Consider the following 24,445-nt stretch of genomic DNA (forward strand, 5'->3'; position numbering starts at 1 on the left):
CCGTCCTACGTATATCTCGCGAAGAGACCATGAGGATAAAATCAGAGAGATTAGAGCCCGCACAGAGGCATACCGACAATCGTTCTTTCCACGAACAATACGAGACTGGAATGGAATGGAGAACCGATAGAGGTACTCAAGGTACCCTCCGCCACACACCGTCAGGTGGCTTGCGGAGTATGGATGTAGATGTAGATGTAGCAGTCGATATGACTCTAATTCGGTAGCTCTGCGGTATCTAACCATCCATGAATGGCTACGGCTGTGTATGACTACGTGACGAAACTTGTGGACTCTATTCCTCACCGAACCATTATGAAACCCGGATGCGGTGTTACACGGTATGCGTGTCATATCTTCGGGGCGTGACTAACGTTCTGTCCTGTGACCTTACTAGTAACATAACAAGAGACTCTGCAGGCGGAATATCTAAAAGATGGAAAAACGAAGGTTGCACGCAGGCTTGCAGGCGTGTTCGGATAGCCTAATAGTTAACACGACTGCTCACGATAAACAGAAAATCCAGGTTTGACTCCTTGTCTGGTAAAAATACTCAGTTCTCACTAGAGGTTTAATACTTTTCTGGCAAGAATCGTGATTAATAGCTGCATCCACAAACACACAATATTATCAAAATTTCACTATCACTTCTAGTAATGTCCCTCTCAATGAACGTAAAAGATGTGACAAAGCGTAATCCATAATCTCTCTTTGTAGCCATTGAACAACTGTATCACGAATCAATACTGAGGTTATTACGCACCAGTTGTCTAAAATGTGTGATTTGTTTCACACAAAATGTTGCGGGACTACATTGTCCAGTTACCAAGTCCTATAAAACAAGGAAACTCAATAATGATTACGTTGCATTACTACACGTATTGACACTCATGTAAATCTGCCTCTTTTTCCTTATTCTATTACATACCTTAAACTTATCTACCATTAGGTGCCGCCAAAAGCAAAAGGCAAACATCAAAGATGCATTGTCAGACAAATAAAATTCTTCTTTGTACGTATCATGCTGGCGTATAGGACGTAGGCAGAGGAGCTCGGTCATTAACTAAAGAAAACTGTCCGCACCTACCTAAGATTGTGTTACCATGTTATGTATGTAGCACAGCTCCGAACGATACTGGTGCCTACAGTGGTATCTTCGAAAGTTTATGTGTCAGGTCATTGCAAATCGTAAAAATCAGTTCTAGACCAGTGTTGCAGTGTTAGCATCTGTTGAGAATAACCAACACGAAACATTAAAACTTAACGTCCACTTAGGAGATTGGGTTGGTGGTTGTTTCTCACGAGGACGTAGCTAAATTGATCCCAGCAATACCCCTAGATCATTTCTATCTTTTACTTAACACATGGACGCATTCCTTCATTAAAGCGCAAGAAAACCTATTTTATATTTCTCTAACGGTTAGTGGTTGTTTCTCACGAGGACGTCGCTAAAGTGGTCCCAGCAATACCCCTAGATCATTTCTATTTTTTTACTTAACACATGGACGAATTCCTTCATTAAAGCGCAAAAAACCTGTTTTATATTTCTCTAACTTGACGGGTGACCTCAACAAGATGCTTAAGAATACAATATTTACAGTAAAGGATGAGCAACAGGGATTTTAAAATGATTTTATTTGATAACTGAGAACAGGAATAACAACATAGATGTAAGAATATATAGGAAACAAGTTCAATGGTGAAGTGGGCCTAACTGACAAGATTTCATGCCACCGCCATAAACATAAAATACCGTTCTTTAAAAAGCAGTTCATAGAGCTAACACTATCCTGTTAAGAGCCGAGAACAACGACGAAGGAATGAAAAAACTGAGACAAAGAGGGGTAAAAATGATTTCGACGCGGATTTTACAGGCAGAATTGATGCAACGGAAGGACACAGAAGTCAACGAAAAGACAAATCCGCAGAAATGTAAAAGTCATGCCAGTTGGGGTATTACATAAACTGGCGAGGTTATTCATCAACAGAGGAGTTAAAATTCAGTTCCGAACGGACAACGAACTGGAACGGAGGCTGAACCATGAGATACGTGCAGGTGAGAACTGGATGGAGAAACCTGGAGTTTATGGAATCAGGTGACGGGATTGTAAGATGTGAATGCCAGAACTATGAAATGAGATTTAAATAGCAGAATAATAAGGATAAAGTTTCCTCAGTTGTAGCAAAGTACATGAAGAAGAGTAGCATTGGCTAAGAAGCACCACAGAGTGCTTGAATGTACTGAACTTAGAAGAAAAAGATTGGTTACTGTCAGATTTAGAAGAAATAGAGATCTATTGCGCTTTAGGAGAGTAATGCATCAGTGTGTTAAAGGGAAAGAAGAAGTGACCAAGGGACACTTCTGGGCCCACTTTAGCGATGTCCTCGTGAGAAGCAGCGACCAACCTAATCTCCTAAGTCATCGTTAAGTTTTAATATTTCGTCAAGATTATTCTCAATGGATGCTAACATCGTAGCGTTTTGTAGGATCTAAACTGACTTAACACATAAACTTTCAAAGATATTACTGTTGACAGCAGTATCTTGGGGGATGTGATGCATACGTAATATGATAGTACGATCTTTGGTAAGTGAGAGCTGCTGATTTTAGTTAGCTTTGCAGGAGTATTATGTGCTAAACTGAGATGTAAATGAAATAGTTCTATGTTTGATAACGCATGTTTGCTACTTGCGCTTTGCTTCTGATGGTTTCTAAAGGGATGTAAACTTTCAGATATGTAATTGCATAGGATAATTTAGGCAGATTTACATGTGTGCCGGTATGTATAGCAATGGGAAGTAATCATTTTTCTGTTTAGTTTTATAGAACTTGGTAATGGGATAATATAAAATCGAAAGTGTTGTGTTAAATAAGTCTCACATTTCCGAAAACTGGTGTGTAATAGTCTCCATATTATAGCTCAGTTTGTCTCGCTTGGAAACAAACCAAAGGTATGAGTTTCGCTGACAGTACTAGAACCAATGCACAGATATTAAATAAAATTATGTCTTGGATCTGTAAACTTTAGGTGTAAACAAATATTAGAATTCATGATCTTGGTCACATTTTCTTCAATTTGAACAGGTCTCGGCTTCACAGCTGTCATTTCTAAGGCAGTGACACAGAGAAGGCGCAGTTCTTAACTGCTAACCGTTCTACGACAGCCGGTACTCTTTCTGGCTACTTTAGAATGCCTGATTATGGCCGTAACTCCGAAACTGGTTATCTCTTCAAATACGATAAAACGGAACTAAAACAGTAAATTCTACGAATTATTCGCAAAGACATAAAGTCAAAAAGGAGAAATCAAAAGCAAAAGATCGGCGGAACAGAATGTACAGTATCTCCTCCTATCTCGCAACTAGGAGAGCGCTACTTTGCGCAATAAGTACTTGTTTAACATCCGGATCGGATCCTCATGAGTCATTAACAATCGTGAACCTGATACAAAAACACACTCATTGGAATTTACATGATTCGCTGACTGATGTTGGCAAAACTGATCTTATTCACTTAAGACGAGAGTTTACCGTCACGATTGGCTTCAGGCAATTGAGGAAGGTTCCAGATATTAACGCAAGTTTAACTGAGAGGAAATCCTAAAACGTAACTGAATGCCACCGAAAGAAGAGAGACGGAGAGATACAGACAGGCGGTGGGACAGAGAGAAAGACAAGAGAGAGAGTGCAGTAAAGACTGTTTTGTGGTCTCGTCTTTCGTGTATACTTGAAGGTTAGGTTCACCAGGCAGTGCACACAAAGGTACGGGAATTAGAATTACTTTTAGCAAAAACTATGCAGAATGACATTCACTGAATCTATAACAGTAAAAAAGATAACGAATGATATGGTTTAACGTTACCTAAAAAATGTTAGACAGGAGTTTAAAGAACAGATTGGAAATCCACTGTGTCGTCTTCAAAAGAATCATCTTGGAATTCGCATTAAGTGATTTATTAAAGCCCGAAAAACAGATATGTGAATGACTGGAGTGGGATTTGAACCCTTATGCTCCATAACGCTAGACCTGTGTCTTAATATCTACACCATTCCGTTCGTTATTGGGGACGGGAGTGAAGTAGAGAGAGACAGACGGACAGCGAAAAAGAGGGAGAGAGAAAGAAAAATGTTCGAATGTGCGTGAATTCCTAAGGGACCAAACTGCTGAGGTCATCGGTCCCTAGATTAAAACACTACTTAAACTAACTTACTCAAGGAACAACACACGCACACACACACACACACACACACACACACACACACACACAAACTCACACACATGTCCGAGGGAGGACTTGAACCTTCGGCGGGAGCGGCCGAGCGATCATTGACATGGTGCCTGTAACCGCGCGGCCACTCCGCGTGGCACAGAGATAGAGACAGCCAGACAGAAAGAGAAAAAAAGAGAGAGAGAGACGTTAAGAGGGAAAAAGGAGATAAAATACCGGCAAACATCCTCATATACATGAATACAATGGACTTTATTTCTCAATGCATTTGCATTAAAAGTTAAATTGTCCTGATCAGTCTTTTGACAAGTATGTTTTTCTACTACCTTTCGAGCGCTATATATTTCAAATGAACTGCTTGTTATTTTCCGAGGGCAGTATGTAATGCACATATTCAGTCTACTGTAATGGACAAGGCCGAAGGAAACGTAGTAGGTATTACAGGAATGCGGTGTATTCATCGTCATAAGCATTCTCAATCTGTCAGGAGGCATATCCACCAACCCGCCTGACTCATTAGGGTGATGAGTCTGTAGGCGCAGCCGTGCCACATCAGAGCTGTATCTGTACTTGGCTGACTCAGGTTTCCGGTGACTCAGTTACTCGAGTTTCCTCTAACAAATACCATCCTGGTAATGATTGCAATACTTTCGATTTCTTCTTATGTAAGAATCTGGAGAGTCACCAGTTTGAAGCAGCATCGAAAAACAAACACAGTTTATGACGACGATAGCGAAAATACTTGTAAAACGCAAATGTTCCTCTGATTAAAGAGGTGTTGGTTGTACGAAAAATTTAATGAGTGTAATACAAGGAAACTATTTCACACTGCAAAAGACAGTGACACAAATGGGACAAGGCCGTGGACGTTATTTTATACTAGTCTGACGGTGAGCATTTATACTTTGATTCTTTTCATTATGGTTAAATGATCTTTGGGTACTTCCAGATACCATAGTTTGCTATACAGTTAAAATCATTTAATACGAAAGTGTGAAGGTCGAAATATTTTTTCGTGCTAAAGAATTTCTTGTTGAACGATGTCTGCGAAAAAGCAGCTGTACTGCATTTTCTATCACACAAAATTTCTTTACAGCTCAGTAACTTGATTTTCCGCTGAAATTTGCTTTTGTAGGTATAAACTACGCACTGGAAGTCTATTTAGACTTATTGGTTTTTGCTGGGAAAAAATCATGTTGCTTATGCAGACTGAGAATGGAGAGCTAGAAAAAAATCATTCAACCAGTCGAAAACCAAAGATTTATTTAACGCTTGACCTAGGTTTCGATATTTATAAAAATATCATATGGAGGTAAATTACATTAGCTAACACGATGTAATGGAATAAGGCCCACTTCTTATAAATGTCGAAACCTAGGTCAAGGGCTAAATAAACCTTCGGTTTGCAAAGAAGTTGGCTGATTTGTTAACGTCTTCAAATTTATACAGTTGCTCAGTCGCAGCTATCTTTAAGATTTTCAAACTGAGAAGCAAATCAATGAACAAAGCGGCTACTATCAAAGCCCTTTTTGTTAACTATATATTCGACTGGTTATGTTCTTGCATTTTTAAAACATCACAGTTTAAAATTTTTCTCGATGACAAAGAAGAGTAGCTTCTTATATTCATCCACATTGTATTCTAACAATGTTGTAATTCTTTACTTACTTAATTTGTCCCCTCAACACGATCGTCTTTTTCAACGATGAATTTTTATTGTAAAATCGTCGATGAAGTAAGTCGTTTCTAATGACACCATTCGCATCACATTGATTGATTGAAGGAAACATGTCTCGTATCTAATTTGCTCTCATAGTCGGTAGAACGTGAATAGCTTGATTTCAAAACAGTTTTTTATCACTATCCCATTTTAGCAGAAAATTAGTGTTAGAGTAGTGTACAACAGCGTAAAGTTCTGATAATTCGCACATCATATGTTTCAGCTTTTCCTCTGTTAAAGCGCCTCTCTCAACGTATGCTTTATCCTGATGATTTCTTCCTACGCCTCTCTCTTTTTTTTATCCAGTTAGTCCATTATTTGGAATTAATGTTTTTTTTTTTTTACCTTTTACAAGGAAATAAATAAGAACAGACTCTTTGGCCTTCCAGAAAATGATGTTCACAGCCATACCGTTGGATGAAATAGGTATCACTTTTTTGTTGTACGAGCATCACTTTCGTTTCACTGCTTTGATTGATGTTTAACTCTTGCATAAAGTTGTTTGCTTGCGTCTCTTCCGCAATACAACGACATACAAAATCAATCTGAACTCCCGATAAAATAGTTTCCGCATTTGCCTGTGGTCGACACGCAACAAATATGGTGAGTTTCTCAAAGAGCTGTATCATCGTCATTTCTTCGTGGAGCTTTACCACACACTATCATCTAGTATTCCTTGTCGTTAGGAATATCGTGTGCCACTTCATATTCCATTTCTTAGCTATTTAAGATGTCAAATAAGATCTTACAAATTACGTCCAATTTTGCACGAATTTCTGACGAAAAGAAAGCATCCACAACTAAGAATTTAATGTCATTAGAACGAAAAACACACAATAGGGCTAACTAAAAACAAGGTATTGCGAAAACTATACTAAAAATACTATCACGCAACACGTGCAGAGGTAACATAATTTATTGTTGTCACTGTCACATTTGCGAAAGACTCAGAAATTTTCTGCTTGATGGTATAACATTTTCTCGATTATTCTAATAAACATTTTATTTTTAGCGTTCATTTAGAGTAGTTATAACTTAATTGTAATTTTCCACTCATGAAGTCCTGTATTTTATTCATTTGTCACATTTGTTTTCTAGGACTGCAGTTAAATAGCTTATAGTCAGTGTTTATGTTTTAAAACTGTCTCTTCCTTTCCTTTTTGTGGAAGTCTTATCGCCATATTGACAACTGTGTCAAAAGAAGAAAATTGATAATTTAGATTCGGTGAGGAAAAATTTATTCGTGGCCAACGTTGAGGAGTAATGTTGGTATTTGAGTGTTAAGATGATAGATGACCATGAATCACTCAAAATTTATAAACAAAAAATCTTAGCTTACACCTCCAGAAAATGGTAAATGCAGCCTTTGCTTTTACTGTTATTCCACACGGCATCTTTCTGGAATACTTGAAATGGCAACATTTAGTTCCTTTCTATTTCAAGATATCACGCAACATTTCATAAGAGACTTAAGTTATGTATTGACAACGGTAGTCAAGATGTACTAGGAAATGCAAGACAGGAAAAGATGGTACCACACAGAGATTCATTTCAAGCATACACAACAAGTATTGTGTACTCAAGAAGAAGGTAGCTCACGAGATTCTCGTTCGATAGGTACTTGAGTATTGCTCGCCATTTTGGGGTCCTTACCAGATGGGGTTAATAGAGGGAAAAGAGAAGATGCAAAAAAAAAAAAAAAAAAAACATGTTTCCTCACAGTTTCTTTTAGGCAGCACGAAAGCGTCGTGAGACTCTACAAGAGAACTGTGCATCGAGGTGTGGTTTACTGTTAAAGGCCGGCCGGTGTGGCCGTGCGGTTCTAGGCGCTTCAGCCTGGAACCGCGTGACCGCTACGGTCGCAGGTTCGAATCCTGCCTGGAGCATGGATGTGTGTGATGTCTTTAGGTTAGTTAGGTTTAAGTAGTTCTAAATTCTAGGAGACTGATGACCTCAGATGTTAAGTAAAAGAGATCGCTTGTTCTACTTTCTCAACACGAAAACATTCAATCAAAGGTTACTGGGGCACAAATCGAATAAATCTTTATTACTATTATGCATGCACTGTTAGTTCTTTCGTACGTATCCGAGAGAACAAACACGACACATACATAATAACACAGTCTGACGGCGAATAGTAGTACCTTCAGTGTACCTACACCCTACGTCCGAATTCCTGCAGGAGTGTAGTGAAGCTGCGAGCAGTGAGGGTAATGGATAGTGAACACTACATGTAGGGGTTTAGGCAAGCGAGAATTTGGGTTGGAGAGAAAGCGTCCTCAGATAGACGAAGCCGTTAAGGGACCCCTCACGTTAAGTAGGAAATCCGAGTTATTACACCGATGCAGTACCAATTTTCGCTTGTAGTAACTGGATTTATTTCAGTGCTAGATTGCGGCTGAGGTCTAAGTCTCTCTTACGTCAAATCGTAATTAAGTTTTTAATCTGCAACAAACCACCTGAGACCACAGTTCTACTGAAGCGGATTATTCGGAAAATACCACTGTCAACGTCTGAGTTTTTGCCGGCGGAGTTAAGGTTCACCCTGCATATTGATTCTTCCTGCGTACATCTCGCAAAAAGACCGTGAGGTCGAATTATAGGGTCGAGGTACATGGACGCTTAACAGGGATCGCTCTTGCCGTGCTCCATTCGCGACTCGAACAGAAAAAGGGGAAGAAGAGACAGAGGTGAACTAAGTACCCTCCAACATACACCATACGGTGGCTTGTTGTCGTAGACGTATCGTAAAGAGGTAGTTCTACACTTGAAAGCACACGCCTTCGCGTATCGTGTCGAGTCCACGTCAGCTGCTAGGCTTACTCGCCGCGAGTTCATTAAGTTACTGCGGCAACCGCGTCGCTTTGGTTCGACAGACGGCCGATATTGTTTTCCGCGCTGGCGGCGACCTGTCACGTCATTAACATATATATTGAAGAGTGGCGGCGGCGGCTGAGCAAGGCGTTTCACAACGTGGCTACACGGGACGCGCCTGTCGCTGACATCCGGGGGGACAGCCAGTAATCCCAGCTGCGTGCCAGCCCCGGCAGCGGAATTCCAGCCCGGCCGCAGCGCTCTGTACGGTGCGTACAAACACATGTGTCAGATATGTCAGAGAGTTATTCTTGACATCAGAGCAACACAAAAAGTTCACATTAACATGAGATCGAACATCCATTGTTACCGAGGTGTGAAAGGAATTCCCGGTAGTGACTCGTTCCATAAAAACCTAACGACGGCCGGAGTGGCCGAGCGGTTCTAGGCGCTACAGTCTGGAGCCGCGCGACCGCTACGGTCGCAGGTTCGAATCCTGCCTCGGGCATGGATGTGTGTGATGTCCTTAGGTTAGTTAGGTTTAAGTAGTTCTAAGTTCTAGGGGACTGATGACCTCAGAAGTTAAGTCACATAGTGATCAGAGCCATTTGAACCATTTTTGAACCATAAAAACCTCCAGGAGACACAACCAAACTTAAGAAAAGGAAAAGGCATATGTATCAAAATATGAAAAAATCTTTTGGTAAATTCACTAAAAGATAACAGTCTATAAAGGGTCGGCATGGAAAAATACTGACCAGCGAGAGTGACACAGAAAAAAAATGGAAAACATACTTGTCACATTTTACTCAACTGAAATGATCCACAGTCTGAATTTTAGATTGAATCAGCTAACGCACAAATCACAAACCTGTCGGTAAATGAATAAAGAAAACTAAAGAATACTTATGCTTGTGGCGAAGAAGAGATATATGATGAGCTATTATAAAATGGAGGATCACTACTGGAAATGGACTTACAGTCATTAACAGAAACAATCTGGAAGACAGAAACCTTACCTGCGGACTGGAAAACCGCAGTTATAATCGCCATTCTCGTTGTTGTTGTGGTCTTCAGTCCAGAGACTGATTTGATACAGCTCTCCATGCTACTCTATCCTGTGCAAGCCTCTTTATCTCCGAGTAACTACTGCAGCCTACATCCTTCCCAATATGCTTAGTGTATTCATTTCTTGGTCTCTCTCTATGACTTTTAACATCCATGCTTCCCTCCACTACTAAACCATGTGGTTCTAGGCGCTTCAGTGTGGAACCGCGTGATCGCTACGGTCGCAGGTTCGAATCCTGCATCGGGCATGGATGTGTGTGATATCCATAGGTTAGTTAGTTTGAAGTAGTTCTACGTTCTAGGGGACTGATGACCATAGATGTTAAGTCCCATAGTGCTCAGAGCCATTTGAACCATTTGAGCCATTCCACTACTAAACTGGTGATCCCTTGATGCCTTAGAACGTGTCCTACGAAAAAAAACCTTCTTTTAGCCAAGTTGTGCCACAGATTCCTCTTCTCCAGAATTTTGTTCAATACCTCCTCATTAGTTATGTGATCCACCCATCTAATCTTCAGCATCCTTCTGTAGCACCACATTTCGAAAGCTTCTATTCTCTTTTTGTCTAAACTATTTATCAACCATGTTTCACTTCCATACATTGCAACACTCCATGCAAATACTTTCAGAAACGATTTTCTGACACTTAAATCTAAACTCGATGTTAACAAATTTCTCTTCTTCAGAAACGCTTTCCTTGCCACAGCCACTCTACATTTTATATCCTCTCTACTTCGACCATCATCAGTTATTTTGCTTCCCAGATAGCAAAACCTATACCACTTTATGTGTCTCATTTCCTAATGTGATTCCCTCAGCATCACTTGATTTAATTCGACTGCTTTCCATTATTCTCATTTTGCTTTTGTTGATGTTCATCTTATACCCTCCTTTCAAGACACTGTCCTTTCCGTTCAACTACTCTTCCAAGTACTTTGCTGTCTCTGACAGAATTACAACGTCATCGGCGAACCTCAAAGTTTTTATTTCTTCTCCTTGGATTTTAATACCTATTCCGAATTTTTCTTTTGTTTCCTTTACTGCTTGCTCAATATACAGATTGAATAACATCGGGGATAGGTTAAACCCTGTCTCACTCCCTTGCCAACTACTGCGTCCCTTTAATGCCCCTCGACTCTTATAACTGCCATCTGGTTTCTGTAAAATTGTAAATATCCTTTCGCTCCCTGTATTTTGCCTCTGCCACATTCAGGATTTGAAAGAGAGTATTCCAGTCAACATTGTCAAAAGCTTTCTCTAAGTCTACAAATGCTAGAATCATAGGTTTGACTTTCCTTAATCTATTTTATAAGATAATTTGTAGGGTCAGCATTGCCTCGCGTGTTCCATCATTTCTACGGAATCCTAACTGATCTTCCCCGAGGTCGGCTTCTACCAGTTTTTCTATTCGTCTGTGAGTAATTCGCATTAGTATTTTGCAACCGTGACATATTAAACTAATAGTTCGGTCATTTTCACTCCTGTCGAAACTTCCTTTCTTTGCGATTGAAATTATTATATTCTTGAAGACTGAGCGTATTTCGCCTGTCTCATACATCTTGCTCACCATATGGAAGAGTTTGGTTATGGCTGGCTCTCCCAAGGCTATATGTAGTTCTAATGGAATATTGTCTACTCCCGGGGCCTTGTTTCGACTTGACTTAGGTCTTTCAGTGCTCTGTCAAATTCTTCACGCAGTATCATATCTCTCATTTCATTTTCATCTACGTCTTTTTCCATTTTCATAATATTCCCCTGAAGTACAACGCTCTTGTATAGACCCTCTATATACTCCTTCCACCTTTCTGTTTTTCCTTCTATGCTTAGAACTGGTTCCCCGTCTGAGCTCTTAATATTCATACAGATGGTTCTCTTTTCTGTGAAGGTCTCTTTAATTTTCCTGTAGGTAGTATCTGTCTGACCTCTAGTGAGATATGCTTCTACATCCTTAAATTTTTCCTCCAGCCGTCCCTGCTTAGCCATTTTGCACTTCCTGTCAATCTCATTTTTGAGACGTTTGTATTCCTTTTTGCCTGCTTCATTTCCTGCATTTTTATACTTTCTCTTTTCATAAATTAAATTCAATATCTCTTCTGTTACCCAAGGATTTCTACTAGCCCTCGTCTTTTTACCTACTTGATTTTCTGCTTCCTTCACTATTTCATCTCTCAGAACTAGCCATTCTTCTTCTACTGTAATTCTTTCCCCTGTTCTTGTCAGTCGTTCCCTAACGCTCTCTCTGAAACTCTCTACAACCTCTGGTTCTTTCAGTTTATCCAAGTCCCATCTCCTTAAATTGCTGCTATTTTGCAGTTTCTTAAGTTTTAATCTATAGTTCATAGCCAATAAATTGTGGCCAGAGTCCATATCTGCCCCAGGAAATGTGTTACAATTTAAAAACCTTTTTCCTAAATCTCTGTCTCACCAATAAATAATCTATCTGAATCCTTCCAGTGTCTCCAGGCCTCTTCCACGTATACAACCTCCTTTCGTGATTCTTAAACCAAGTGTTAGCTATGAATAAGTTATGCTCTGTACAAACCGCTGCCAGATGTCTTCCTCTTTCATTCCTTACACCCTAGTCCATATTCACCTACTACTTTTCCTTCTCTTCTTTTCCCTACAACCGAATTCCAATCCCTCATCAGTATTAAATTTTCTTCTCCCGTAACTATCTGAATAACTTCTTTTATCGCATCATACATTTCTTCAGTCTCTTCATCATCTGCGGAGCTAGTTGGCACATAAACTTGTACTACTATAGTAGGCGTGGGCTCCGTGTCTATCTTGGCTACAATAATGCTTCCACTATGCTGTTCATAGTAGTCTGTCCGCGCTCCTATATTTTTATTCATTATTAAACCTACTCCTGCGTTACCCATATTTGATTTTGTATTTATAACACTGTATTCACCTGATCAGAAGTCTTGTTCCTTCTGCTATCGAACTTAGCTAATTCCCACTATATCTAACTTTAACCTACCCATTTCCCTTTGTAAACTTTCTAACCTATCTGCCCGATTAAGTGATGTGACAGTCAACGCTCCGATACGTAGAATGCCAGTTTTCTTTCTCCTGATAACGACGTCCTTCTGAGTAGTCTCCGCCCGCAGATCCGAATAGGGGACTGTTTTACCTCCGGAATATTTTACCCAAGAGGGTGCCATCGTCGTTTAACCATAACAGTGAAATGCGTGCCATCAGAAAAAATTGCGATTGTAGTTTCCACTTATTTTCAGCCGTTCGCTGTACCATCACAGTAATCCATTTTGGTTGATGTTACAAGGCCAAATCAGTCAATCAGCCAGGCTGTTGCCTCTGAAACTACTGAAAAGGTTCCTGCCCCTCTTCAGGAACCACACGTTTGTCTGGCCTCTCAACAGATACCCCTCAATTGTGGTTGCACCTACTGTATGGCTTGATACAGCCAAGTCTTCAGGTCCAGATTGTATACCGATTAGGTTCCTTTCAGATTACGCTGATACAATAGCTCCCTACTTAGCAATCATATAGAACCGCTCGCTCACCGATAGATCTGTACCTACAGATGGGAAAATTGCGCAGGTCGCACCAGTGTTTAAGAAGGGTAGTAGAAGTAATCCATCGAACTACAGACCTATATCATTGACGTCGGTTTGCAGTAGGGTTTTGGAGCATATACTGTATTCAAACATTATGAATCACCTCGAAGGGAACGATCTATTGATACGTAATCAGCATGGTTTCAGAAAACATCGTTCTTGTGCAACGCAGCTAGCTCTTTATTCGCACGAAGTAATGGCCGCTATCGACAGGGGATCTCAAGTTGATTCCGTATTTCTAGATTTCCGGAAAGCTTTTGACACCGTTCCTCACAAGCGACTTCTAATCAAGCTTCGGGCCTATGGGGTATCGTTTCAGTTGTGCGACTGGATTCGTGATTTCCTGTCAGGAAGGTCGCAGTTTGTAGTAATAGACGGAAAATCATCGAGTAAAACTGAAGTGATATCAGGTGTTCCCCAGGGAAGCGTCCTGGGACCTCTGCTGTTCCTGATCTATATAAATGACCTGGGTGACAATCTGAGCAGTTCTCTTACGTTGTTCGCAGATGATGCTCTAATTTACCGTCTAGTAAGGTCATCCGAAGACCAGTATCAGTTGCAAAGCGATTTAGAAAAGATTGCTGTATGGTGTGGCAGGTGGCAGTTTACGCTAAATAACGAAAAGTGTCAGATGATCCACATGAGTTCCAAAAGAAATGCGTTGGAATTAGATTACTCGATAAATAGTACAATTCTCAAGGATGTCAATTCAACTAAGTACCTGGGTGTTAAAATTATGAATAACTTCAGTTGGAAAGACCACATAGATAATATTGTGGTGAAGGCGACCCAAAGGTTGCGTTTCATTGGCAGGACACTTAGAAGTTGCAACAAGTCCACTAAAGAGACAGCTTACACTACACTCGTTCGTCCTCTGTTAGAATATTGCTCCGCGGTGTGGGATCCTTACCAGGTGGGATTGACGGAGGACATCGAAAGTGTGCAAAAAAGGGCAGCTCGTTTTGTATTATCATGTAATAGGGGAGAGAGTGTGGCAGATACAATACGCAAGTTGGGATGGAAGTCATTAAAGCAAAGACGTTTTTCGTCGCGGCGGGATCTATTTACGAAATTTCAGTCACCAACTTTCTCTTCCGAATGCGAAAATATTTTGTTGAGCCCAACCTACATAGGTAGGAATGATCATCAAAATAAAATAAGAGAAATCAGAACTCGAACAGAAAGGTTTAGGTGTTCGTTTTTCCCGCGCGCTGTTCGGGAGTGGAATGGTAGAGAGATAGTGTGATTGTGGTTCGATGAACCCTCTGCCATGCACTTAAATGTGAATTGCAGAGTAATCATGTAGATGGAGATCTGTATCGCTAAGGCACGCAAACCTCCCCACCAACGGCAAGATCCACGGTTCGTATTTAAGATGAATGATCTGCTTGTTCGAAACAGATCCAGAGGAATTGCTTTACTGGATGTCACTTATAAAATCATGTCGATTTTTCTGTTAAGCAAATTGATCCCAATAACTGAAGAACTGATTGGGGACTATCAATGCGGTTTCCAAAGAAATAGATCCTCTATATGTCATTTATTCACCCTAACACAAATTACAAAACGCCGCATGTGTTTGGAATTGTTGACCAGACTGAAAATTTATTAGGAGACAAATTACTGTGCGCAAACGGAATAGGTAAAGCAGAGAAATGTCAAGGCCCTAGCTACGGATTCTTAAGTGGACAATTGTTTGATATTGAAGACGAAGTTAACTAAAGGAGTCAGCAGAAACAAGTTTGAAGTAAATACATTAATTTATTGAAATAAAGAAAAGTAACATGAGATGCAAGACAATGCTAAGTTAATATTACAAAATGTGTGTGTGTGTATGAATTTCTAAGGGACCAAACTGCTTAGGTCATCGGTCCCTAGACTTACACACTACTTATATAAACTTTTGCTCAGAACAACACACACACCCATGCCCGAGGGAGGACTCGAACCTCTGGCGAGAGGGGCCGCGAAGTCAGTGACATGGCGCCTCTAACCGCGCGGTTTTTATTACAAAACTGAGCTGTATTGCTTACAACAAGTGCACCAGCTGGTTCCCAGAGTTACTTGAAAGGTTTGTAAACGTGCCCTACAGACACAACGGACACTCTGAAATGACATGCAAGTTTCACACAAAACGAACGTAGCGACTGTTTGCCTGACTGCTGAGAAACACGTGCCTCAACCAACGCACTGGTGTAAGTGCGACAAATAACTGCAATGCTCAACTAAATTCTGAACAAGAATTGTCCTAAGGATCCGGTGCCGCTAATAATACTAACCGTAAATTATCAGCGTGCGACATTCAGAGTGGAGCCATCACGAATGGCTCTCTGTAATACAGACAGAGGGTTATGCTACTGCCAACATTAACACTGGAACCTCCGATCGACTGTTCGAGTGGAGACCGCAACCCACGGAGGCCCCTTCAGCATCAAGACCCATGTAGAACTCTTGATTTTTTCATCTGAACCGTGTAGTCTGCTCCATCCTTCCTGCCAAGCAAAACATGACTACCTTGTTTAACAACTCTCAGTCCGCCAATGGTGTAATTGCTTCTTCTGCAAAAATTCCGCCAAGAAAAATGCATTGCGTTAAAACTCCAATAACACCTCTTTCCCAAAAAAACTTCTCACTGTCTTCCTGACATCACAAACATTTTTACTGATTTCGTGTTTCCGCGACCAACAGCTAACATTGCATCAGTGGTTCTATGATTGTAAGAATCAGCACTCGAGGCTAGGCTCTTATTTTTCGGAATCCCATAGTTCTGTGGAAAGCCTGAGATCGTTTGGTACTGAAGGCACTATTCTTTACATGACTGAGCACGACTCTTCCAGTCTTAAAAGTTTTTTCTCAGTGCACTATTCGGTCGCTACCCTGGAGACGTGTCGTAAACAAATAATTGGACCGGCCCCCGGGGACTCGCCGAGAAGCGCAGCTTTCCCACTGACAACACGTCATGCCACCTGACCTGTTTTCTGCAATGCCAGAGGACCTGCTGGTTGTTCGGGACCGTTTCTTCTTTGCATCAGACATTGCCTTACCTGTCACAAATCGAATGTGAACTCTGTCCCCATGCACTCTCACAAAGCAATGAAAACGAAGAACTGCACCTTGCGAAATGTACAGTAGTTAGGACATAAAGTTAATTACAGTTCAGTACATGTACTCACTGCTCTTCTAAGCTATTATTGTCATATTCCACTCTCTCAATATCATCTCAGTTGAATATAATTCTCATATTAAGCGAAAACGGAGCCGCCAGTTGGCTTTGCCGTTTTCAAAATAACTGAAAAGATGTGGGAATTCAGTGCAGACGCCCACATATTATTTCTAGATTTCAAAAGGGTCTATGATAGTGTACACTGACAAAGCTCCTAAATATAATGAGGCAATATGAAATACCCTCAAGACTAAGCAGATTTGTGAAAATGCGTCCAGACAATACTTACTGTCGTATAAAGACACCTGTAAGAGAAACTGAAAATTTTAATGTGTAAACCGGACTGAGACAAGCAGATGTCATTTCACCTATTTTATTTAACCTCGTCTTAGAGAAGGCTAATAGACTATTTAGTAAATCCAATCCACAAGAGAAAGAAACTAAGATGTGAACCTTACTAGAATTGGCTACACAGATCATGTAGCATTAATAAGTATTCCAAAACTGAACTAATAAGAATGTTTTAAAATTATTACAAAATCACTGAGAAAACAGGATTACGTGTTAATGAAGATAAGACATAAGTAAGAAAATCCGAAGTGATGCATATTTGGCTGTAGATGGATTCACTTGCAAGACAGGTAACCACTTCAAATGCTTAGGGACTCTTTTTAGAAGAAACAAAAGGCAGATCACCAGCGAACAAAGTTCTTTTTAGTTTTATCAGAATTTTAAAGAAATGGTCACTTAGTAGTAAATTCAAAATCCACTTGCATCAAGGAAGTATTGTACTGGTGACATTATGTGCATGTAAGCATTAATACTTAAAAAGAAAGATGAAAGAAAACTGTCAATATTCGAAAGAACAGTGCTAAGAAAATTCTTTGGACTGATACATGATGCAAATAACGTGGAATCGAAGATAAGAAAAGCTAAACAAGCACCGTAAAATCGTCAAAATACTAAGGAAGATACGGTTGAACTGGGAAGCCCAAATAGCAAGAATGGTTGACCCGCCGGCCGGAGTGGCCGAGCGGTTCTAGGCGCTTCAGTCTGGAACCACGCGACCGCTACGGTCGCAGGTTCGAATCCTGCCTAGAGCATGGATGTGTGTGATGCCCTTAGGTTAGTTAGGTTTAAGTAGTTCTAAGTTCTAGGGGACTGATGACCTCAGATGTTAAGTCTCATAGTGCTCAAAGCCATTTGAACCAGTGGTTGACCCGAACTGATTCTGAAACACATTTCTTGATTCCCATCATTTTCCACCGCATTTATCCGACAGCGAACGTATTGACTCTCATAAGTTGTCATCTTATCTTTCCATAGCGCACGTATCGACTCCCGTAAGCTATCAACAGTGGCATAACATTTCCCTTCCCATTTTACACAGGCTAAGGATTTTCTACATCTACATCTACATCTGTGTGATTACTCTCCTATTCACAATAAAGTGCCTGGCGGAGGGTTTAATGAGCCACCTTCAAACTGTCTCTCTACCGTTCCACTCTCGACGACACGAGGGAAAAACGACAAATTAAATTTTTCCTTGCGGGCCCTGATTTCTCTTATTTTATCGTGATGATCATTTCTCCCTATGTATGTGGGTGCCAACAGAATGTTTTCGCAATCGGAGGAGAAAAGTGGTGACTGAAATTTCACGAGAAGATCCCGTCGCAACGCAAAACGCCTTTAATTCAATGATTGCCATTCCAATTCACGTATCATGTCTGTGACACTATCTCCCCTGTTTCGCGATAATACAAAACGAGCTTCCCTTCTTTGTACTTTTTCGATGTCATCCGTCAGTCCCACCTGATGCGGATTCCATACCGCACATCAGTACTCCAGAATAGGGCGGACAAGCGTAGTGTAAGCAGTCTCTTTGGTAGACCTGTTGCACCTTCTACGTGTTCTGCCAATGAATCGCGGTCTTCGGTATGCTCTACCCACAATATTATCTATGTGATCTTTCCAATTTAGGTTGTTTGTAATTGTAATCCCTAAGTAATTAGTTGAATTTACAGCCCTCAGATTTGTGTGACTTATCACGTAATCGAAATTTAGCTGATTTCTTTTGGTACTCATGTGAATAACTTCGCACTTTTCTTTATTCAGGGTTAATTGCCACTTTCCGCACCATAAAGATATCTTATCTAAATCATTTTGCAAGTCGTTTGGATCATATGATGACTTTTCAAGATAGTAAATGACAGCGTCCGCAGGTCGTGGTTGTGCGGTAGCGTTCTCGCTTCCCGCGCCCGGGTTCCCGGGTTCGATTCCCGGCGCGGTCAGGGATTTTCTCTGCCTCGTGATGACTGGGTGTTGTGCGCTGTCCTTAGGTTAGTTAGGTTTAAGTAGTTCTAAGTTCTAGGGGACTGATGACCATAGATGATAAGTCCCATAGTGCTCAGAGCCAGTAAATGACAGCATCATCTGCAAACAATCTAAGACGGCTACTCAGATTGTCTCCTATGTCAGGAACAATAGAGGGCTTATAACACTTCCTTGGGGAACGCCGGATATAACTTCTATTTTACTCGATGACTTTCCGTCTATTACTAAGAACTGTGACCTTTCTAACAGGAATCACGAATCCATTCGCACAACTGAGGCGATACTCCGTAGGCTCGCAGCTTGATTAGAAGACGCTTGTGAGGAAAGATGTCGAAAGCCTTTGTGGAAATCTAAAAATATAGAATCAAATTGACATCCCTTGTCGATAGCACCTATTACTTCATGAGTATAAAGAGCTAGTTGTGTTTCACAAGAACAATATTTTCTGAATCCTTGCTGACTATATGTCAATAAATCGTTTTCTTCGAGGTACTTCATAATGTTCGAATACGGTATATGTTCTAAAACCCTACTGCAAATCGACGTTAGTGATATAGGCCTGCAATTCAGCGGACTGCTCCTACTTCCCTTTTTGGGTTTTGGTGTGACTTGAGCAATTTTCCAGTCTTTAGGTACGTATCTTTCTGTGAGCGAGTGGTTGTATATAACTGCTAAATATGGAGCTATTTTATGAGCATACTCTGAGAGGAACGTGACTGGTATACAATCAGGACCGGAGGCCTTGCCTTTATTAAGTGATTTAAGCTGCTTTGTCACACCGAGGATATCTACTTCTACGTTTCTCATCTTGGAAGTTGTTCTTGATTGGAATTCAGGAATATTTACTTCGTCTTCTTTGGTGAATGCAGTGGATATCGTTAAAAACGTTTGACTTTTGTTTATATTCCGATAAAGTAATACAATACTAACAAAGCTGCAGCTGTCAAGAATAGTTAATAAAATTATTAAGGTGGAAGAAGCTTGCAGCAGATGTTATGTAAGATATTTATTCTGGTACTGGTTGAACTGGGCAGCTTTTTGATTAGTTCTTTTATGTAGATTTGTTTGTCCCGCATTATTTTGGGAAATACTTTTCTTCTCACTTCTCAGACTTACGTTTCTGTCTGTACACGGTTTAAATGTCTCTAACAGATGGAATATATTAGGATGTGAAGAGTAAGCCTGTGTGTTCGGTTTTAGAGTGAAATGCCTCACAGCAGTTAGAAGTCCGTTCAGAACACTATGAAATCGTTCCACATAATGGGTGGCAAGTCGCTACCTGCAAGAATATAGTAAACAGTCAACAAAGTCAACGAGATGATCATTGTTAAGTTTGCGGAACAGTAGGTCTTCGACGAAGCAATCTTCAGTTTCGTCAGGGGGCAGGACAGGCAATCCAAAATAAGTTTTCAAAAGTTTTCCGATTTCTTTTATTTAAAATCATTTGATGCGCAAAATCCTTACCAGTTCTCCTCGTGCGCTTGTATCTCTTAACATCATCGACGAGACACTTACAGAACCTGAATTAACGACCGTCTAGCACCAACAGCTTCCTGCCATTTTCTGTTCTTGTCATTATGTCAGCCTCTATCGCTCACACGCGGTGCACTGACTGCTTACAAGTCTGACTGACCCCCCCGCGCGGAGGTGGAATGGAGTAGCAATGCCCCCCCCCCCCCCCACCCGAAAGTTAGCCGAATCAACACGATTGTTAATGTTCGGCGAACTTATCGTAGATGGGAATCATGCCCTGCCCTATTCGACCGCAGGCGGACGCAAAACCACAGCAGCGGCAAGAATGACGAACATCAGACTACCTAGAAAACCATTCAACAGAATAATACCTGAAATGAGAGGAAGAGGAAGACCGAGAATCAGGTGGCGAGATAATATCCGGTAGGAATATTCTCGTATAGCAGACGACAGTACATCAGGCTCTCGCCACATGTAAAGTCAGTGAGCCAGATGTGCATTTTTACTCACTTTCTTGTTTACATTGGTCACAGAATTTTTTCTGTTTTGCGCTTGCAACACAACGGTGTATTCATTATCTGAAATGATGGCTACGCACTGCATGTACTCGTAAGGGCTAGCAGATGGGAATGCGGGTGCAGCACGTCAATTGTATGCTAATCGTTACCCCGGGAGGCAGTTTCCTGTGCAAGAATGTTTGTACGACTCCAGCAACAGGCTTATTTGAGAACAGAATTTCAGGTGGTGGAAGACCACGCGATGTAGGAACACCTGGAGTTGATGAACACATTTTTCGTACTGTGGGTGGAACTCGATCAACTACTACAATGAGAACTGCGAGAAGGGAAGCCGAAAGCCGGCCAGAGTGGCCAAGCGGTTCTAGAAGCTACAGTCTGGAACCGCGGGACCGCTACGGTCGCAGGTTCGAATCCTGCCTCGGGCATGGATGTGTATGATGTCCTTAGGTTAGTTACGTTTAAGTAGTTCTAAGTTCTAGGGGACTGATGACCTCAGAAGTTAAGTCCCATAGTGCTGAGAGACATTTGAACCATTTGGAAGCCGAAAATCAAATTATAGTCTGGAATATTCTGCATGAGAAACTCCTGTACCCGCCTTTCTTTCAACAGATGCAAGGATTAGACAAAGCGACCATTCAGTCAAGAATAACTTGTTGGAGCAGTCTGCTGTGTTTCAGCACTTCTTAGCATGTATCTTGTTCACTTATGAGGCTGACTTTCCACGTGGTGGTATCTGCAATCATCATAACAAATAGGCCTGGGCTTATGAAAACTATAATGAAGACCGACAAGACAGATCTCGACAGAGATTCAGCTTCAACATGTAAGGTGGAATCTTTCCTGACCATATCACTGAATCCTATTCTTTCCGCTACGTCTTAGTGGACAAACGTATCGCATTTTGTCAAAAATTAGTTAGTTAATTTATTTGAAGATATCAATCGAGGAATGTGAAATTATTCACGATGATTCTCAACCTCTTCAAGCGGATAGTTCACCAGTATCTCGATTTACAATTTCTGAACAGGATGACTGGTCGAAAGGCATCCATTTCATGGCCTGCCCCATCGAGATATCGGAATGCAGTGGACTTTCTTCCTTTAGTGACATTTAAAATTCTTAATGGATTCAAATTCTACCCAATCTCGATGTTCTGCTGGATCGTATCCAAAATGTATTACACCAAGTACGGAAAATATCACTTATAAAGCCTTTCATTCATCGAAATGTGTCTCACAAATGTATCATTTTTGGGCCATGAAACCATGAAAATAAATCTGATATTTCTCCCTAGCGAACGATTATTGGGTCCAAGCTCATACCAACTTTTCGTAGTGTTTTGATCTTAAGAATAAATCTCGAAACTTTCCAAAACCTGTTTTTATACACTTTGCATAGTGGCGTTATCTCCACATTAACGCTATGGTAGGTCGGAGACATATATAGCAGTTCAAGATTTCCTTCAGCAGAAACAGATAAAAATTAAAAAGCAATTCATTAAAGCGATTAAATGCTAGTAAACAAAGCTTCTCAGAGCGTCTGACAGATCACTATTGGAAGCATCAAACAGTATTTAAAAATATACTAAACTCTCCCAAAATCATTTTACATACAATTCTATCTACTCACTAAGGTGATAAAAAACAACCCTCTGCAACAGCGCAGTTCTAGACACACCAAGAAAGGAGTACCTATTATCTAAATTTATTCTTTTGTGTTTTATATTCTTTGGAAGATGGATAATTTTATTATGTTCATTAGTAAATGACATCAGCAAGAAGTTTATTTCAAATCCTTTATTAATTTGAGGGCACCCTGAGATATGCCATCTGCATGAATTATACATCTCTTATAACCAAGTCTAACCAGCAATTGTGTTTGTGAGCATACTTTATAGTTTTACTCTTTACATGGGATTATTGTTTTTATGATTTCAACAGCACATTTCCCGTGTGAAAATTATGTGATCTGCCTCTATTTTTCGTAATTGATTAAATGCAAATAACAGTTAATAAAACCTAGATCACAGTTGGTTTCATGTATTTTTTGTAGTGTGTTAAACAAATCGTTCTGGATAGTGTGCTTCAAGAAATGGCGTAAATTACTGAGAAAATCGGAAGTGTCTTACCTTATCCTCTGAGTCGCACCGCTCGGTGTTTAAGTAAGTTTTGGCACCTAGCGTTGTGTTTTACAATGCTCGTATACAATAGTAGTAGGACAAGACCGGCATCAGCGCAAATTTTTCGTGCGAGTTACCTACATTCAGAGGCAAGTATATATTCAGGGGCTAACCTGTTGTTTCCTTTTAATTGACAGGTCCTTAACTTATTGTTTTGCAAAGCAGATTACAACCCTCTGGGGATAATCCATCCTTGTGAAACACCTCCCTCTCACCCCACCCCCTCCTCCACCCCCTACCACTAGGATCTCCCCTCATTGATACAGGCACACTTTTGATATCAATTTGATTAACTAATTAATTGAGGAAACATGTAATCACACAGTCACAGACTGCTTAAACATAACTGAAAACTTTCTCATGTCTTGCCACCTGTACAGGCTGCCCAGAATTGGGCCATGCCAGAGGGACTTGGATAAGCCAGCGGGCTCGCCGCACCACTGTCGGCTGTCGGTGACTCCACGGCCCCATGAGGTACTGTGCTGACCCCTGAACAAAAGCGACAATGGCGACGTCCTCTGCCATGTCAAGTGGTCACGTCCTGTTTCTGCATTCATGAACAACCCTGTTAGATACCAGCGCATGCCAGATGCCGTCCATCAAAAGCAACTGCCTGAATGGGAAACGGCGCAGAACTACTGCTGAAATTCATAAATTATTAATTTCCGGTCACATGACCGGGTTTAGGGGATATAAGGCAAAAGCAGGAGCTATTTCACACGCACATATAAATTGACGATGTCACAACACTAGTCGCAGACTGACTTGAAATATACTTTTAAAAAATGATCAATGCATACAGAGAGAGAGAGAGAGAGAGAGAGAGCTGTAGTTTACTTTACAGGTGACGTAGGAACTAGCGTGGGATGTTTCATTCTACCATGGACTCTAAACTGCCTCAGCCTTTCCGGCGCACTTTCTTGCGGTGTATTTCATCAACTGATTCACGTGTTATTAAATCTGGTGCGGATTATTATATCTTGAAGATATCACAAATGTTGCTTTAGAAGATGCGCCATGGGAAATATTAATCAAATTGTTAATATAACGTTTAACTAATTTACTTCACACAGTTTAAAACTACTCGAAATAAAGAAAGGCCGACACGGCACAGTAGTTTGTGTCCATAAACAATAGTGCTATGTTTCTGAAGAGAAATTTCGCTAAATAACCTCAACCTAGTATTATTTGACATAACAACTGGAAGTGGTGATAGAAATGACAGTTATAATCTCAAATTTCGACACGAATTTATACCAACATGGTTATGGAGCTTCCGACCACTACAGGTTTGCAAAGTGTATTTCCTTTTATAAAACACCAGGACGAAGAAGGACCGAGGAAAAGGTCTATTGCATGGTATGAT

The sequence above is a fragment of the Schistocerca serialis genome, chromosome 1 (assembly GCF_023864345.2).
Source record: "Schistocerca serialis cubense isolate TAMUIC-IGC-003099 chromosome 1, iqSchSeri2.2, whole genome shotgun sequence".
NCBI lineage: Eukaryota > Metazoa > Arthropoda > Insecta > Orthoptera > Acrididae > Schistocerca > Schistocerca serialis.